The 18469-nt window shown below is 37.3% G+C and overlaps 1 pseudogene; it reads right to left on the minus strand.

The window, feature by feature from the left end:
• Positions 1-14856: 14856 nt before the first annotated feature.
• On the minus strand, positions 14857-15767 carry LOC117029845 (elongation factor 1-beta-like; annotated as a pseudogene).
• Between the last annotated feature and the right edge of the window lie 2702 nt (positions 15768-18469).

Below are 18469 nucleotides of genomic sequence, written 5' to 3' on the forward strand. Positions count from 1 at the left end.
GAAGTTAAATCTTAGAAGTCCCAGAATCCCACAGATATTAAAATAGCAGAAGCAAGATTTAAAAACTCATTGTCTTGGGTAGCCGGATGGCTCAGTTGGTTGGAGCGCACGCTCTTGAAACAGGGTTGCAGGTTCAATTCCCACATGGGATCGTGGGCTGCACCCCCTGCAACTAAAGATTGAAAATGGCAACTGGATTTGGAGCAGAGCTGCGCCCTCCACAACTTGATTGAAGGACAATGACTTGGAGCTGATGAGCCCTGGAGAAACACACTGTTCCCCAATATTCCCCAATAAAAAATTTGAAAAAAACAAAACTCATCGACTTTCTGTTACTTTATCTAGACCCTTTTGGCAACACTTGAAGCAACTGTCAATGTAGGTTAAATTCATTCAACAACTACTTCTTGCCTGTATACTCTATGCTAGGCATTGCTAGATGATGAAATAATATGTGAGACAAACATGGTCTCTGTTCTGTGTTTTTACAATATTTTAATTGGCAACAGAGAAGAAAATGTGCTGCACCTGAAGAAACTTGATGATGTCTGTGATTTAAAAGTAAGAAAAAGAGAAAGAGAATATAAAAGGATTGACAAGAATATTTACTCCTTATTACTTCACTTAAGCCCTTTCCCAAATCCAATGAGCCTATAATTCTTTATTCCCATTCTTAGACATTAGGGTTATCTAAATTATAATCTTTTGACATTCTGTTAGCTAAGTTAATACAAACACCTGGCAACCCCTTCCTCCCTGACATTTCTGTTTGTTATTTCTTGATGCTGCCAAATCAGTTAAAGATCATAATCTTATATAACCTTACAAAAAGGTAAAGACATTTCTTTGAATGTAGCTGAGTTCTCCTACTGGAACCTCAAAGCAAGTACCCCACTTCCAACTGTGGAATCCTTATTCAGGGCCTCAGTATACATACTTGTGATTATAATAAGAACGTTACTTTGTTGATTACTTACCCTATGCTACACATTACGTGCACTATCTCAGTTAAACCCTAAAGCTACTTTATGACCTTAAGTGGCAGAGACAGCTTTGTGTTCCCCAAACTGTTTCCTTTTCTTCTGAGCACACAGACTGCATTTCCTAGCCTCCTTTGTAATTAATTGTGGTCATGTGACTGACTTCTGTCCAATAGAATGTGGACAGAAATGATGAAAGGCATTTAAAGCTTGGCCCACAAAACCTCTAAAAACTCCTACACATGCTCCACATTTTTTTCCCCCTATCTACCCAATGAATAAAGACTTCAGAGAATTTAGAGGAGGTCAAAACCACAAAATGGAAGAACCCTGGGGCCCCAAATTAATCCTTAGGGGAGTGCTGCCCAGGAGAACTGCATGACCAGGAAAACCTGTATTGACTTTGATTTGTTTTGTTCAATTACGACTCTGAAATTAGCTGCCCTGCCTAATACACTTGTGCTCTCACCATTGTACCGATGAAGAAATTGAGGCTGAGATAAAATTAAGGGACTTGCTTAAATGTATTAGGTGGGGTAGCTAGGATTAGATCTCAGGTCTATCTGACATTAGAGCCTGGGCAACTCACTGCTTGAGTGTCTCATGATACTAATTCATATGCTTCTACATTTTCATAAACTTCTATATGGCCTTTAATACACACTGCTTCACCTAGCATGCTGAAAAGACAATAATCAGGGTAACCTCCAGGTTCTCTCACATATAAGGATCTCTTACTATCTTTAACTCACTTCTTTCACACTTTCTTTCAGGTATATTCATTTTACAATTTCAATATGACTTACAATGTATTTGGATCCATTATACCTGTTGAAAGATGATATGTAGACTAGTTGTTAAATATAATCCTTCCCTTAAAAGGGAAGATTAACAAAATCTTGACCCTGAATCATCATCAAAAACTCTAATTATGAAGCAGAATAAATACCTGAGCTGTTAAGGTATCTGGAGTCCATTCTTTTTAATTAAATCAAGTACTAGACCATGCAACATGGAACTAAAATAAGGTCAGAGTTTTCACATTGATATTGAAATTGGGATGTTGAATTTTGACCAGTAAGTATCAAGAAAATAAAGGAGATTTATTAATTCTTTTGAGGCACTGGGAGAAATACCGGACTTGAAGCCAGATACACTTAAGTTCAAAAGTGTATGCAAGTTATTCGGTTTTCTCATATATGAAACAGGGATAATATAGATTTGTTGTCAGGATTAAACTAATATACGTGAAAAACTAGTACAATGCCTGACACACAGTTGGCACTCTATAAATAAAATCAGTCAACAAACATTTACTCAGAATTTACTATGGGCAAAGCACTCTGGTAGATTCTCATGATACAGAGATGATTTAGACAAAATATTAACACGGTGTAATAAGTAATACGATTGAGGTATGCATAAAGTACTCTAAGAATGAAGAAAAAAGACACCTATTTCTTCCTGAAGGAATCAGTGAACACTGGTTTCTCAGGGGTAGTGACACATAAGCTGAGTCTTGAAAGATAATGAGGAATTGTGAGGGAATCAGGGAGAAATTATTCCACGCAGAGAAAAACCACATATACAAAAGATGGAGCCATTTTAGGAATGCAGATAGATTCATATGGCTTCCACATAGTATGTGTGAGGTTTTCATGTATTCATTCAATCAGCAAGTAATAATTGACCACCTATATATGCTGGATAGTGTTCTAGGACCTGAAAACTTATCGGTGAACAAAACGGAAAAGTTTTCTGCCTTCTTGAATGGTGCATGTAGTCAAGCAGGGAATATAACAAACAAAAAAATAAATAAATATGAAACATATGTGGGGAGTGAAGAGTGCTATGAAGAAAAATTAAGCAGGGTAAAAGAATTAAGAATGACGGGAAGAGGGTGGCCATATGGCTCAGCTGGTTAGAGCGCGAGCTCTTAATAACAAGGTTGCTGGTTCAATTCCCGCATGGGATGGTGGGCTGAGCCCCCTGCAACTAAAGATTGAAAACGGCAACTGGACTTGGAGCTGAGATGTGCCCTTCACAACTAGATTGAAGGACAACGACTTGGAGCTGATGGGCCCCGAAGAAACACATTTCCCCCATTTCCCCCATTTTCCCCAATAAAATTTAAAAAAACAAAACAAAAAACACCCAAAAAATGTTTGGAAAAAAAACAGAATGACGGGAAGAGGACTTTAAATTGGATGACAAGGGAAAGCCTTTCTGAGGAGGTGACATGTGACTTGAGTGTACTGTGGGAGTCAGCAATGCAAAAATGGGGAAAAGATCAGTTTGCATAAAGGAAACAATAAGGACAATAGCTTTCAGGCAGAAACAAGACTAACTTGTTTGCAGAACAGCAAGGCCAGTGTGGCTAGAGAAATGAGTGAAGAAGAGAAAGAGACTTAGGAGATGATCTCAGAGATAGGCCCAGATCATGTAGGGCTTTTTAGGGAGCCTACATATTGAGTCTAAGTAATATCCAGAGGTAGATGTCCTATGAGAATAGACAGCTAGCCCTAGATCCTTGGAACAAGCTGATGATTGCCTAAAATAGACTATTTCCAGGCAAGACCACTGGAACAAGGCCTCATTGATTGCCATGTTGTTCTTTGTATGTGTATCCCCTTGGCTTTGCATTTTATCCTCTTGTCTATTTTCTTCCCCGCCTCCTAGATTAAGGTCCTAGATTGTTAACAGACATCCTTGTCCTTTACTCAAGATCTGTATCCTTGACAATTACCAGATATAGGATTAATTCTTCATACGCTGGTGAAGTTTGAGCAAACCTTATCCAAATTAAAAGAAAAAAAAAAAAACTTGATTATATAAGAAAGACCCAAATAGATTGTGTCACATGCTTTCATTGTCCACTTTTCAAAATCTGGGAATATAGCTTTGAAATGCCTTGCAAATTCTAATAATTTTTGTCTTAGTGTCTATCTGCATTGCAGTTACTGGATATATGATCTTCAGAGTCTTCAATGCTGCTGCACAGCCACTGCTACACTGGATGGTTTACAAATCATCGTCCAACAAAAAGAACAGGAAGGTCTAATAATTATAGAGGTCAATATGGCTACCATGAAAAACAGTGCATAATTGTGACTTATTAAATAGCAGTGCATTTGATCATGTCGCCCAAAAAAATAATGGTCTTTCTTCCAGCTTAAGCTAAAGATTGACCAAAAGAAGGGAGACTGAGAAACCAAGCAAAAACTGGAATGATTTGCAAAATGAAATGAACCAAAAACTAAAATGATTAATTGTACCATTCCATGATACGTAACACAAACCATGTAAGCTCTTTTTGTTTTAAGACCAGCTTGTTCAGACCCATATGGAACAAGAGAAGACCACAAATAACTGATGTAACTGACACTCTGCACAGACTCAAGTGTCCTAGTAATTCACTTAGTTGACAAATTCTAACCAACCCCTGCATAGGTCACTAACGTCTACCATAATGTCTCTTCCTTTCCGAGTTAAGAGTCTAAAATAAGGCAACAGAATAAATTTCTGTTGAGTACGGCACTATGGTTACGGTAATTTTGTTACAGCAGCAAAAGGAAACTAATATAGAGAGCTTTGGCAGGAATTTAGATTTTATACTGAGTGAGATGAAAAGTCATCAGATGTTTTGAACAGAGAAATGACATGATCTTAAATATATACATATATATATATATATATATATATACATATATATATGCTTGTTGTATGAAGAATTGAATTGAAAGCAAGAGCAGAAGCAAGGAAACCCGTTAGGAAGGAATTGCTTTAGATCAGAAGAGCAGTCAGTGACGCGGACTAGGGGTAGAGTTGAAGACATGGAAATGAAAAGAAGTAGCTAGACTTACATATATTAAAATGTAGAATCAACAGAATTTGCTGGTAGATTGAATAGTGAGGAGCAGAATCTGGGGACGGTGACTCAAGGGAAAGAGACTGTATAAGGATGACGCCTAGGATTTTGGCCTGAACAACTGAGTAAATGCAAAATAGGGACAGATGAAGTTGGAAGGAATACAGAGGCCAGGTCATGAAGAACCTTGTATACCATGTTAAAGAGTCTGGATATTGTCTCGAAGGCAACAGAAGTGCATTGAAAGATTGTAGGTACAGGAATGTCATGAAGGACTAACTGATCTTTGTGGTTCCTTTCATTTTCTAAACTTAAATTATATTTTAAAAGCTGTCCCACAGCCATAAACCATTATTCTCTTTCCTCATACTTCTACCTGTGTATGTAACGCTTTGGTTTTTAATTTAATTAAAGCCTGGTTATGAGGTAAGTTATCATGAAAGTTCTGAACAGCTTAAGTTTTACATTTTATGGTCTGCATTAGGCCTGATTTACAATTGTCTGATAGAATATTAGCAAACAAAAAGTTGTACTTATTCACAAAACTTAGGCCGAGGTCAGATCAAGGGAAAACTGGCTAGTGAATAGAGGGCATTGTGGCAGTGTCATTAGAGAGGGGAGGAAGGATATAGATTCTGGAGGTAAAATACATAGGACTTGATAAAGAGGTTGCGTGAAATAGATAAGGGAGAACACCGAGTCTAGATTGATTCCTAGGTTTCTGACTGTGGTTATCTGGATATATCATGATTCTATTCACCAAAACAGAGGATACTGGAGGGAGAGGAAATTGGGAAGGTGACAGGGAGAGAATGATGCATTCAGTTTGGACACACTGATTTCTCTAAATAAATAAAATTTATATCTTAATAGCAGCTTTAGGTTCACAGCAAAATTGAGTGGAAAGAACAAAGAGTTACCATAGTCCCTATCCCCAAACATGTACAACCTTCTCCGCTATTAATATCCACAATGATATATTTGTTAACAATCAATGAACCTACATTGGCACATTATTGTCACCCAAAGTCCATAGTTTACAAAAGGGTTCACTTTAGGTGTTGCACATTCTATAGGTTTCGACAAATGTATGACATGCATTCACCATTGTAGTACCATACAGAAGAGTTTCACTGCTCTAAAAATCCTCCGTGCTCTGCCTATTTATCCGTCCCTCCCCCTCAACTCTGGCAACCTTTGATCTTTTTACCATCTCCTTAGTTTACCTTGTCCAGAATGTCATATAGCTGGAATAATACAGTATGTAGCCTTTTCAGATTGGCTTCTTTCATTTAGTAATGCGCATTTAAGTTTCCTCCATGTCTTTTCATGGCTTGATAGCTCGTTCCATTTTAGCACTGAATAATATCCCATTGTCAGGATGGACCGCAGTTCTTTTATCCATTCCTCTACTGAAGGACATATTGGTTGCTTCCAAGTTTTGGCAATTATGAATAATGCTGCTATAAACATCTATGTGCAGGTTTTTATGTAGACTTAAGTTTTTAGTTCATTTCAGTAAATACCAAGGAGCAAGATTGCTGGATTGTATGGTAAGAGTATGTTTAGTTTTATAAGAAACTGCCAAACTGTCTTCCAAAGGGGTGTGCCATTTTGCATTCACCCGCAATGTATGAGAATTCCTTTTATTCCACAATGTCACCAGCATTTGGTATTTTCAGCATTCCGGATTTGGGCCATTGTAATAGGTGTGTAGAGGAATCACATTGTTTCAATTTGCAATTCCCTAATGACAAATGATGTTGACAATATTTTCATATGTATACTTGCCATCTGTATACACATGTGTATCTTTTTTCCTGGGGTTTCTGTTCGTGTATTTTGCCCATTTTTAAAATTGGGTTGTTTGTTGTATTATTGTTAAGTTTTAAGAGTTATTTGTATACTTTGGATAAGTCCTTTATCAGACGTATCTTTTGCAAGTATTTTTTTCCCCATTCTGTGTCTTTTCTTCTCTTTTTCTTGACATTGTCTTTTGGAAAGGAGAAGTTTTTTTATTATTATTATTTTAACAGTCCAGCTTATCAATTATTTCTTTGATGGATCACTCCATTGGTGTTGTAACAAAAAAGTCATTACCATACCCTAAGTCATCTAGGTTTTCTCCTAGGTTTTCCTATGTTATCTACTAGGAATTTTATAATTTTGCATTTTACATTTATATCTAAGATCCACTTAGAATTAATTTTTGTGAAGGGTGTAAGACTTGTGTCTAGATTCTTTTAGTTTGTTTTTGCATGTAGATGTCCAATTTTCCAGCACTATTTGTACAGAAGCTTTCTTTGTTCCATTGCTTTGCCTTTGCTCCTCTGTCAAAGATTAGTTAACCCTTTTTCATGGCTCTATTTCTGGTCTCTCCATTCTGTTCCATTCATCTATTTGTCTATTGTTTTATCTCGAAGTTGGGTAGTGTCAGTCCTCCAACTTTGTTCTTCTTCTTCCGTATTGAGTTGGCTCTTCTGGGTTTTTGCCTCTGCATAACTTTAGTATCAGTTTGTTGATATCCATAAAATATTGCTGGGATTTTGAGTGGGACTTCGTCAAATTTATAGATCCATTAGGAAGAACTGAAATCTTAACAATATTGAGTCTTCCTATTCATGATCATGGAATATTTCTCCATTCAGTTAGGTTTTTTAAATATCCTTCATCAGAGCTTTGTAGTTTTCCTCATATAGGACCTATACATATTTTATTAGACTTATACCTAAGTATTTTACTTTTTTGAGTGCAAATGTAAATGATAATACGTTTCCAATTTCAAATTCCACTTTTCATTTCTGAAATATCGGAAAGTGGTTGAGTTTTGTATATTGACCTTGTATTCTGCAGGCTTCCTATAATCATTTATTAGTCCCAGGAGAGGTATTTTGTTTTGTTTTTTCCAATTCTTTCAGATTTTCTTCGTAGACAATCATGTCATCTGTGAACAGAGACAGTTTTGTTTTTTTTCCTTCCCAGTCTGTATATCTTTTCTCGTCTTAATTCACTAGCTAACTTAGTGGGGGTTTTTTTCTCCATACTTTAAATATTTTGCTCCACTCTCTTCTTGCTTGCATGGTTTCTAAGAAGTCAGGTGTAATTCTTATCTTTGCTTTTCTAAAGGTGATGACTCCCCCCCACCCCCGGCTTCTTTCAAGATTTTGTCCTTATATTTGATTTTTCTGAAGTTTGAATATGATATGCTTTGGTGTAATTTTTTTTAAGGCATATATCCTGCTTGGTGTCCTCTGAGCTTCCTGGATCTGTAGCTTAGTATCTGACATTAATTTGGGGAAATTCTGTTATTATTGCTTCAAATATTGCTTCTGTTCCTTTCTTTTCCTTCTGTTGTTCTCATTACACATATTTTACATTTTTTGTAGTTGTCCCACAGTTCTTGGATATTCTGTTTTGTTCCTTTAGTCTTTTTTCTCTTTGCTTTCTCAGTTTCAGAAGCATCTATTGTCATATTCTAAAGCTCAGAGTCATGGATTTTCCTCAGCCATGTTTCATCTATTAAGAGACCATCAAAGGCATTCTTCATTTCTGTTACTGTGTTTGATCTCTAGCATTTCTTTTTTATTCTCTTAGAATTTACATCTCTCTGCTTACATTATGTATCTATTCTTGCATCTGGTCTACTTTTTCCGTTAGACCCCTTTAACATATTAATCATTGTTGTTTTAAATTCCCAGTCTGATAATTTCAGCATCCCTGCCATATCTGATTCTGGTCTGATGCTTGTTCAGTCTCATCAAACTATGTTTTTGCCTTGTAATATTTCTTGTAATTTTTTTGTTGAAATCCAGATATGATGTACTGGGTAGAAGGAACTCCAGTAAATAGGCCTTTCATGGTGTGGTGGGTAAGGTGTCAGGGAAAAAGTGTTCTATTGTCCTATGACTGGATCTCAGTCTTTTGGTGAGCCTGTACCCATGCCATGGATTGTGAACTTTATCAGTGCTTCTCAGTTTCCCCCATCTCTTAGGTGGGACAGGATGGCCAGAGGGGACTAGATTTGTATATGTCCCTTCCCCCAGGTTGGCTAGGCTCTGATAAAACCCCAGCAGATTAGATTCTGGTAAAAAACAAAAGTTTCTCTTGAGGGTAGAGCTTATTAAAAACAGAATGCTCTGGTGTATTTAAAAATGTTTCTTTTTCCTCTTCGGCTGATGGAAACACCAGGAGAATTTTCTCCGGTATTCACTCTAAGGGCCTGGTAGAGCTCCTGGAGGTAAGACTCACAAAAGGGAGGTGGGGGTGACGGCGGGAACCTGGGGGAGTGGGGAGGGGAAACTATGCCTGAATTCCCCTAGAGTTTTTAGCCCTCGGACTTGTCTACACAGGTGTTTGAGTCTCCATAAATTTGTTAATTACATTTTAGGCTTTCTTATCCCTGCACTGTTTCCTGTGGAGGTTCCTGGTTGGGGGTTTCTGCTCTATAAGTTGTAATTCTTTGCACTCACCTGTCTGTCTCCAATTTTGGGGGCAGCAATTTGCCCTTTGACATCACCTCTCTGATAGTAGATCTAAGAAGAGTTTCTTTTCCAGTTTGTTCACCTTTTTACTTGTTTATATGACACAGTAGTAACTTCTATGCAGCTTATACGCAGATCAGAAACTGGAAGACTGGACATACTGATTTTGAAGTGCTCATGAGACATACAAATGGAGCTGTCTGGTATACCAAAGGATACTAATGTGGCTTTTAGTAAGCTGGAGCTATAGACTCAAACAATATGAGTATACAAGTAATTGGTAAAATCACGGAGTGTGTGATGTTAACCTGGGAGTGAGCTCCCACGAGTGAGAAAGAGTTCTGGGGAATTCCAACATTAAAGAGGAAGCATACAATTTTGAAGGAGCACTAAAGATATAGTCACTCTCTGATAAAATTAAGTTTTCCCTCATTCCTTGTTACTGCTCGTATAAATTTATCAAAGTTCATTACCTTTTATTCCTTTACACCCACACCTCCCACACCCCAATTAACTAAAGCAATTATATTACATAATCTGCTCATCCTGGCGCAATTTTTAACATAAGACTTTTAAAAGTAGAATAAAATAGCTCAAACTTTCTTTTAAATTAGGTTCTATAGATAGCTCTATAAATCTTTTGTTTAAAAATATCACTTTAAAGCAAAGAGATTTTATTCCAATTGTTAAGTCCAGAATGAGTTTTGAGTACCAAATTCTAAACTTCCAAAAGTAAGATTAAGTTTTTAGATACTGAGAAATGCCAGGAAACAGCAGCACTTGTGCATGCCACAGTAAAATGAAGGCAGCAGAGACACATCTGCCAAACTTTTTATTATAATTAAATCACTCCGTACTGACATAGCTTTACTTTAGAAGAGAATGTTTGTGGGGATTTTAAATCAGATAAAAATAGGGCTGCTGTTTTCTCTATACCAATTAACATAGTTGACATTTAGCCAGATCTGCCCTGGACACAGCAGGGGATGTACAGTTTGTCCTGATTCTGTGGGAAATGAAAAATGCAATACTTGGCACAAGAAGAAATATGTGAACCCAAAAAATGTTGACAAATATAGCAAGTCAAATTAAGAAAGTTGATTTACTGAAGGACACTCTATGCTTTCTAGAGAACAAAGTGGGAAGATTCTCCAAGCTACCATAAAACATTAGGAACCTGAGCTTAACTATTAATACTATATGGTAGTGACATTTTTAGTTAAAGACATTTTTCCTACAACTCAATTAAATATGCAATTTTTCTTACTCTAAGTTTAAGAAAGGAACTGATAGTGTCTCAAACACAGCATATAAAGACATGTTAAAATTTTTTGTGCAAAAAGTCTGCTTAGATGTCATCTAGTCCGATTCCTTTTTTTACAGGTGAGGAAAATTGGTCCCAGGGATGTTAAATTATTTTCATAAAGTCACACTGTTACATTGCCCTCACAGATTCTTTGGCTCATGAATTGAAAACTTTATGGGAACATCAAAGCTATAGTAATATTTCAAATAACTGGAGTGCTTGAAGAATAGAATATTCTAGTTCATTTCAAATTATGGTTCACTAATGGTTTGAAAGAAAAGTGTTTTTATATTTATAACATCATAAAAATTGATCTAAGGTGTTTTAGCTTACAGTCCCACCATTATAAGTAGCAGGTGGAAAACTTGAAATTGCTAATATTGGATAATTATTCACCCACAAAAGTAGCAAATCTCATATGGTTCAACCTAAAATATGAAAGTAAACTGTAAACTAAAGACTTGAATAACTTATAATAACTCAAGTTCATAACTCCAAAGAATACTTTATGTAGTTTAGCATTCTGGCTCCAAATATACGGTTCACATGACTGTGTTGAAAATAGTCTGGCTCCATAAATACCCTGAAAAATGTGGGACCTGTGTAGCCATCCGCCAAAATGGAATAACAAAATCCTGTTATTCATGCCCTTGTATAGTCCCCTCTTATAATAAATAGGAATGAACTGTATAATCAATAAAATATTGAGGAAATGATGGTACATGACTTCTTAGCCTAGGTCATAAAAAATATTGCAGCTTCCACTGTGCTCTCTCTTGGCTCATTCCTTCTGGCAGAAGTCAACCACTGTTATGAGAACACTCCAATGGTCCAATGGAGAGGTCCACATGGCAAAGAACTCAGGCCTCCTGCCACCAGCCTGCATTAACTTGCCAGCCTTGTGAGTGGGCCACTTTGGAAGCAGATCCTCAAGACACCACAGCCAAACTCTGAAAGGTTGAATAAACAGACCAAGATTACAAAGCCAGGTCTACCTGTCTCCAAAGGCTATGCCCAATCAGTCTGTATTTTCTTCTGCACACAATTAAAGGAGCCCTTCACTCTCAGGGTCATGAGGCCAACATGTTCATGATCCTGAGAGTGACGGACTCCTTGAATTTTGTACCCTAGGTGCCTCATTCAGCTCACCCTAGCTCTATCCCTGTACATAGCTTCCACCTACTTGGATTCCCCTGACTGCAGAGACCTTGTATCTGATCTGCTCTCTGCTACGTAGTACGGGGCCTGAACCTGCTTAGGGAGGTCTGAGGGTATCCAATGGGCCCATGTCTAGATGAGTAAGTCTATCCAATTTGGGGGTGAAATGTGACCACGTATCAAAGCCATATCTTTCAATTTAGCTTTTTAACACTAATAAAGCTGCTATTTTAATCTCTGGTTATCTGACTCCTATGTCTGTCTGTCAGCTGACTCCAGTGTCAGGTAGAGGAAAAGAGTGCTATTTAATGACATTCACACACACACACCGATAGACATACACATAACAGTTCCCATATAGATATAGATATAGATATAGATACAGATGTAGATATAGCTGTCACTGGGATCCTTTATAGCATTACTATGGAAGAAGAAGGAGACAGAAGGATAGGATTTTATTTGTTTTAAAATATAGTTCACAGGTTATGTGATTTCCCTGGACCTGTATGGCCCTAACTCCGTTCCAGGGATTATATTATGGCTCTCACTTCAGTGCCCCTCTATAAAGTCATCCCTGAAGGATGATTCAAAATCACACCAATCTTTCTCTCCATCGATCCTCCATAACATTTGTTTGGACCTCACTGTTTACAATTCCTTTGGTATCTCTTCTCTAGTTATTCCGAGTATATATCGCTTATCTCTTCAATTAGATTGTAAATTCCCTCCTCTCAGTTTTGTCTAACTGTGTTGGGGCACATTACATGAGCATCATTATACATTTATTGATTGAATCAAATTAACAGAAACACTTCTTCAGGAAAAACCCACTTAACATGCTTTTCCTCCTTGAAGATCATTTTGTCTCAGAAATCATTCTATATTTCAGAACATAGTACAGAGCCTTTTCACATGGACTATGTTCCCCAAGAAAACTGTGCAGTACTTAAATCACATAAATCCATCACGCAGTCCTCTTCGAGTTATTCATATTTCAGAAAATGTGCTGATTTTTATGTTTTGCTATTAATTTGCTTTGCCAGTTTCTTAATTTGCGATTTTTCTATTTGTGTAGCTACTGATCTAATTATATTGTTTTAGATTGGCTAAAATACCAGTTCAGGTAAAAAGAGCTTGCTTTGGAAACTGTGTGTGGACTCTGCCTGAAAGACTCACGCCTAACCTTTGTGGAGATGGGAACCGTGCATAGAGGTCCACATATCATATGTCTAAATATTTAAATGTTACAATATTATTAAGCGCTCAAACTTTTGAAGAAAATGATGTCTTATCTTTCTACCTTGACAAATTTTCTTCTTTCTTTTCTGAATTTCACTGTCATATTTTCTGTTTTTATCTTGGCCTTAATTTATACTCATTCTTGGTGCTCTAAAAGATTAAAAAACAAAATGTAATTGTATTCAAACTGTTCAAATTTTGAATATATTTTGCATCAAAAATGTAAATGAAAAACTGAAAAATTACAATTATTTTATATATTTAAAAATGATTTTTCTAAAGCATTCAAAGTTATCTCTTAAAATTGAAAAGGAAAAAACAAATTATAATTGTTGAATATCGAAGTTGCTCATCAGAATTATCAAAACAGCCTTTTGAAAATTTATTTGCATCTATTTAAATATTTTAATAAAAAAACTATTCTCAATTCTCGCACTGGCCATCCAGTGGCCCATGTGAAGAAGTGTTCTCACACATCATGTATGTTATGTCTCGCCTCCATATATACCCATTTACGAGTAATATGAATTGTTTTATATTGCAAAATGTCCCTCAGCCATCATGTTCAATTATTGCAAATAATACACTGGTTCATGAGGACTTGTGGAAATATAAATTAAAACATGAAGAAAAGCAAGAACACGAATGCTTGGTACACTGGAAAATGATACTGCACTATGCAAAAATCTCTTGTACTCTTGCCATCTGAGAGGAAGGCTCTGAAAAGTTAGTCTTTTCTCCTACCTAGATGCTTCTGCTATTCAAAGCCACCCAAATTGCTGGTGTTCATCTCCAAATTTGGTGGTGATACAATCCACAAGATTTCCCAAAATTTAGACATAGTTGCTTTTTATTCAAGGGTGTATGTCAAGAGATGTAAAGAAACATTTCCCTGGACCATAAAATGCTATTAAACTTGAAAGCAGATATTTCAGGGACACACTGTGCCAATGCACCAGATCTCAAGTGCCAGAGGTACCCATATTTACATGGTATCATTTAATCCTCAAAATAATGCTAAGGCATTATTCATTATTTTCAGAGAAGGAAACTGAAATTAAGAAAGGTTAAGTAAACTGCTCAAGGGCACAGGTAGTAAATGACAGGGTTGAACTTCATATAGATGTTTTCTGAGTCCTAAACCTATGCTCTTTTCCTTTGTTCTTGATTAACCATCCACGTCTTTTCACTCTAGATTTTTAGCTCGGAGATCACAGAGTATAATGGTACTGCTATTCACGAGGATGAAAATTATAAGTAAACTGTCATCACCGAACTTTGAGCTCCTTGAGGGCAGGCATTGTTTTATCCAGCTCTTAGCACAATGCCTGGAACACAACAAATAATAAATATTTGTCAAACCAATAATGATTAATCTGGAGCCAACAATAGGCTAGGGAAATTGACAGACATAATTTGTGAATTGACAGCCTAAAATAGATTCATTGAGACAACTACAGTACAACCTCTACTTCATGTAACACATTTTTATATGATTAAGTAATTTTTAAAATAAATTTTATTGCAAAACAGTGTGTTTCTCCAGGCCCATCAGCTCCAAGTCGTTGTCCTTCAATCTAGTTGTGGAGGGCGCAGCTCACTGGCTTATGTGGGAATTGAACCAACAACCCTATTGTTAAGAGCTCGCACTCTAACCAACTGAGCCATCTGGCCGCCCTGCTAAATAATTTGTTAAGACTAGTCATCTTTATACCCTTAGTTCTTGCTTCGACTTTGTTTGGTTTTTTTTTTTTTCGTTTTGTTTTGTTTTTCGTTTTGTCTATAAAGCTTTTATTTAAGGGTAAAGATCCATGATGGATTTTAGATCTTGTTGAAAGCAGCCACATGCATGACTACACATAGTCCTCCAAAGCAATGATCTGCTCCTCCAGCGTATCTGTTCCCAACGTTATCATCTTCTACTACACACTGTATTTGAAGTTTTTTAATTCCATACCATGCTGGAACTAGTTTAGAAAAGCCCCAGACCAAGCCATCTGCTCGCATGCTCCTGACGCACTCGTCTAATTTTGCCACATCTGTCTCATCATCCCAAGTTTCACATCTAATAAGATGGAAGACTGGGCAACAAGTGCAGGTTGTTTGGTTTTCTTTGACAAGTACTGCGCAAGGTGCTCTTCTTTGAGCCTCTTCACTTCTTCCTTTCTTCCTCCTCCGCCTCAGTTCCAAAGAGATCCATGTCATCATCATCTTTCCTACTATCTATACCTCCACTTCCTGTGCTGCCTTCCACATTAGTGGGGCCAGACTTGCCCAAAGCTTTCTTCACGCCAGGCAGGTGGGCCTTTTCCTTTCTGTAAGACTTAATGTGATTATACCACAGTCGGGCATGATACAAGTTGGCATGTGGTACGGGGTCCTTGTCAAAGTCATGGGTTCTGGGTCTTTGTCAAATAACATCTCTTCCTGACCAACAGAGGTCCCTGACATCCCAGAGCCTGCAGTGAGGAGAGTTTTACCTAATCTCAGGAGTCCCTAGTGCCAGTGACCACCTAAGTCCCTTGAGGCTAAACACCACTTTCTTTTGTTAGGTAGAGTGATTATACCAAAGTAGGGCATGATACAAGTTGGCAGGTGGTGGGCCAGAGACTGCTTCCAATACTGCCACATTTGCTAGTGATGGCACATACCCCTGATGTAACTCTTGTCCTCCATCCAGGTAGTTGTTAAGCACCTGGAGGCCTGCAGTCTTTCAGGTCTCCAAAACCCATTGCATTGGCTGATCCAGGAGCTGGGTGGCAGCCGAAGAAATAGGAGCTTGCTTAGACCTTTTTTTTTTTTTTTAATTGGGGAATATTGGGGAACAGTGTGTTTTTCCAGGACCCATCAGCTCCAAGTCAAGTCGTTGTTTCTCAATCTAGTTGTGGAGGGCATAGTTCAGCTCCAAGTCAATTCACTGTTTTCAATCTAGTTGAAACTGGCCCATTTGGGAATAGAGCTGGCAAACTTGGTGTTATGAGCACTGTGCTCTAACCACAGAGCAAACCGGCTGCCCTGCTTTGACATTTTTAACCTTGATTGACATTTTGACCTTGATTCTCAAATGAATCCTTTTGAAATGAAGACTGTGTTTATTCCAATTCTTTCTGGCTTCCACTATTATTCCTATGATCCTTGCTACAAAACAAATTATAGGATATTTGGAGATGTTTACCTTGTTTAGATTTGAACTACATGGAGTTATTTTTCTCTCAGAAAAATCTCATGGCACACACAGATTCATGCCAACTTGGAATATGGTCATCTGGACCACCTACCATTTTAAATAACATTGAAATTTAAGTTTGTATATTTAGAGATAGAGTGATGATGCCATAGAATTTTATTGTTTCTGTTCTTTTGAAGTTCCATAAGGAGCAACCCGTATCCAGTACTGAACATCGTAAGATACGTTTCCCAGCAAGTTGTAGAGGAAAAAAAATAAACCCCCTCTACTTCACCTCTCTTCTATTGGACCAGAAGCAGCAGCTATTTATTTACATTTTAGTCTAGATTGGGAACATAAGTGGGTTTCAAACAAACTCGTGCAGCATAAACTCAAGTGGTAGGCAACTGCTAAAGAAAATGGTGGCAGAGAAAGAAGACTGGTGTCAGACACAATCTCAAATATCCACTCCCCCATTCTTGCTTGGTGATCGAATCTTGATTTTAATTGGGTTTATAGCCACTCAAAACAGAGAAAGGAAAAAAGGAGCTTCCTTTGCAGTGAGATATAAAATCCCATGTGACTAATTCTAATCAATGAGATGTGAGCAGCATTGTCCTTTGAGATTTCCTGGAAGGCTCCTTAAATCACGAAGCCTTCTTCATTTCTATCTCCTTCATTTGGGCTGAAAATAAAATGTGATGGCTGAAGCCCCCGCAATGGTTCTGGGCCCCTAGGTAGAAGCCACGTGCTGCAGGTGGCAGAGCAAGCGGGTAAAGATTCTGTGTCCTTGTAGATCTTCTTGTAGGTCTTCTGTGCCAATCCTGCACTGTCCACTTTCATATTTCATGATGTAGGAGCAAAATTAATTTATATTTCATGTAAGCCACTGTTTTTTGTGGCTTTCCATCTTCCTCATCTGTACCTAATCCCAAGAGACAAAAGAATCTATTAAAGTTCTCATACAAGGTCTGACAATAGAGTTCATGAACTTGTTGCAACGATGTTGCTAACTTTTTGTGATATCAGAGAGATTATTCATTGTGAATTTGTATCAACTGGACTAACAGTTAACCAAGTTTACTACTTGGAAGGGCTGAAAAGGCTGTGTGAAAAAATTAGATGACCTGAACTTTTTGCCAAAAATTCGTGGCTCTTGCATCACGACAATGCACCAGCTCACACGGCACTGTCTGTGAGGGACTGTTTAGCCAATAAACAAATAACTGTATTGGAACACCCTCCCTACTCACCTGATCTGGCCCCCAATGACTTCTTTCTTTACCTGAAGATAAAGGAAATATTGAAAGGAAGATATTTTGATGATATTCGGGACATCAAGGGTAATACGATGACAGCTCTGATGGCCATTCCAGAAAAAGAGTTCCAAACTTGCTTTGAAGGGTAGACTAGGCGCTGGCATCAATGCATAGCTTCCCAAGGGGAGTACTTCGAAGGTGACCATAGTGATATTCAGCAATGAGGTGTGTAGCACTTTTTTTTAGGATGAGTTCGTGAACTTAATTGTCCAAACTTCATATATTGTTCTCTCTAGGATCTGGCCTTATCTCCATGATCATCTTCTTTTTCTACTCCCCAACCCAAATATTATCCTATTTCCATCTGGCCTACAGAAGCCAAAGACACCTAAACAACTTCTTCAAGAACAGGGAACTTGTTAATTAACCCTACCTTATGAATACAGTATCAATTTTTCAAATAATATGCCTCTTTTCTTCCAAGATGACCTAAATATTCTGCATTTTCTGTACTGTGATGTTAGTTTAAATTATTTCCCTGCGCTTTACACAGTTCATTAATTTTATGATGTCAAAGGCCCTAGAACCTTTTCCTACAATACTAAGAAAGGTAAACTAGCTGAATGTGAATTTTATCCTTAAACTTCAAATTGGTTTACACATTACATTGAAAAGCACCACATGGCTGTTTCCCCAGAAAGCATAGTTTTTCTTTTCAAATGTTCTCTCATTTTCACAATGTAATCTCTAAAATGTTTCAGGCCATATTATTATTATTATTATTATTATTATTATTATTATTATTACTAAGTTTTCTTTTTACCCCTGAAAAGATAATTTACATTTTCAATAGTGAATACTTAATGAGGTAGGTAAGAGTAGAGGATTGGAGGAGAAAAGAAAATGAAAGAAAAAAAATCAGATTTTAAGACAGAGGAAAACTGATATAAGCGCACATGAAACATTTTGGCTAAGTAAAATCTTACAAAAAATACCAAAAGATTTTTTT

The sequence above is a fragment of the Rhinolophus ferrumequinum genome, chromosome 11, assembly GCF_004115265.2.
Source record: "Rhinolophus ferrumequinum isolate MPI-CBG mRhiFer1 chromosome 11, mRhiFer1_v1.p, whole genome shotgun sequence".
Classification (NCBI taxonomy): domain Eukaryota; kingdom Metazoa; phylum Chordata; class Mammalia; order Chiroptera; family Rhinolophidae; genus Rhinolophus; species Rhinolophus ferrumequinum.